The sequence below is a fragment of the Alosa alosa genome, chromosome 13 (assembly GCF_017589495.1).
Source record: "Alosa alosa isolate M-15738 ecotype Scorff River chromosome 13, AALO_Geno_1.1, whole genome shotgun sequence".
Classification (NCBI taxonomy): Eukaryota; Metazoa; Chordata; class Actinopteri; order Clupeiformes; family Clupeidae; genus Alosa; species Alosa alosa.
The window spans coordinates 20,259,396-20,261,350 of record NC_063201.1 but is presented as its reverse complement, the minus strand read 5'-3'; the positions used below and the strand labels follow the sequence as shown (position 1 = coordinate 20,261,350).

The window sequence follows — 1,955 nt, the reverse complement described above, 5'->3', positions numbered from 1 at the left end:
TTCCCAAAAGGGCCTGTCCCAAGGAGAACAAGTATTATCTTGAAACTTCAACACACATGGGGAAACTGAACAGTCCAATCAGTAGACTATGATAGGCTAAACTAGCCAACTATGCTACTTTGTTTACAACATTTCAGGCTTCAACCAGACAGCTGAATTAAAGAGGTAGAGTTGTAATAAAAAATAGTAGGCCTAGGCTATAGGCTAATCTGCATAAAGTGTGCTGTCATAAATATCAGTCATTCAGAAAAATATAAAGGATATAAAATAAAAGATATTTAATAAAATGTCTGTCTTCAGCCCCAGGACCGAGGCGTTGAGGTGGCGTGACTGGCGTGAATTCGGCGTGCCCTGTCTGCAGTCCTGCCTTTCAGTAAGGTAAGTGTAAGTCTTGTAGCACTGTTTAGCCTATGTTTATGACATTTAAAACTCAAAACCAAAATATATTACATACAGGTGTTATCAGGATTAAAATTTCGTTAGGTATGACGGACAATCGTCATTTGGAAATTCGAGTCCCCGATGATGCACTCATAATCAAAGATAACTGTCTCTCTAAAAGCTGAATGTGGAACGCTGTTTTTTTGCTTAAATTGTTTGAACAGGGATAGAAATAGACGTTCCACTTTGTCTTCTAATTTGTACCCTCCATTTTCACATTTTTCAAATTTTCTTGTTCCAAGACTAAGACTTGTCATCTTTCTCAAACAAGATTTTTACATTTCCAATCTAGTGGAAGCATTACACACTGCATCACAAATCATTCATTCTCAAATTCAACTCAAATCATTAACTATCTTGATAATGTTGAGTAATGTCATTTTGTAAAGGAAGCATTAGCCAAGGATTGTCATGTGTGCTGATTTGCTTTTCTTGTCTCAACAGGGGCAGTAAGGACAAGATCCACCCACCACCCAGTGCATGCTACATATGTGTGTGTAATAAATTGAGAGGGAAAGTGTGTGTGATAAATGAAATTTAATAAAGTAAGTAAAATTTTGAATTTGTGCTTCTTTTCTGAAATACATTAGTACAAGGTTTTGATTTTTAGATAATTTATTCCAAGATGTTGATAATTTAACACTCAATATACATGATCAAACTACTGGCTACTGAGTTCAACTAGGGGTATTGGATGTTACTGTTTAAAAGCTTTATTAGTAATCCTTTATACATTTGACAATCTTAACTTTTTAAAGCTTGAAATTCTGAACAAATACTGTAACTCCTTGATTTGTTAGTGACATTGACTATATAGTACAAATGGGTGCCAGGCGTAAAATGAGCTGGTCGCATTTGGCCCAAATAAGGGCATAATCGGCACTATCGAATACTCATCTGATCTGGATCTGGCCCAGATCAATATGATAAAGTGCACATTTGGCCCAAATAAGGGCCATAATCGCCACTATCGAACACTCATCTGGTCGGATCTGGCCCAGATCATGACGATAATTTGCACATTTGGCCCGGATCCGCCAAATAAAAAACACATCCGGTTCAGAGCCGTCCCAGAGCTGGGCCAGATCATGAAAACGGATGCGGAACGGTATTGGCCCGTTGTGCAAAAAGACACCGGCCCAGGTCCGTTTTGCGAATCCGGCCCAGATCTGAAGGTGGATCTGGGCCGGATCCGGGCCAAATACATTTTGCTATCTGGGTAGAGCTCAAAATTCAATAGTATATCCACGTGAAACGGTCTCACTGGCAACTAAAATCAGGCTGGTTTAAATACAAGCCTGAGTTGTTCTGAGGAGAAATGACAGACAAGGCCGTGCCTTAATACAGGTTTATCGGTGCAACCCAGTTAATAAATAAAGTGGTATTAAGTTAGCAGTTAGCCATATCCTCTTACCTTTAACATCGTGGATATAACGTTCAATCCAGTTGCTGTGTATCCTTTTTTTCTTAATTCATTTAGGGGTGCTGACCTGTTCATCTGTCCGTGTTTCCAT

The 1,955-nt window shown here is 38.9% G+C and overlaps 1 long non-coding RNA gene across 1 annotated transcript; it reads left to right on the top strand.

Moving 5' to 3' along the window:
• Positions 1 to 226: 226 nt before the first annotated feature.
• Positions 227 to 1,003, top strand: LOC125306344. Its single transcript, XR_007195543.1, has 2 exons — positions 227 to 378; positions 886 to 1,003. It is a non-coding gene; the product is annotated as an uncharacterized LOC125306344 (long non-coding RNA).
• Positions 1,004 to 1,955: the final 952 nt, after the last annotated feature.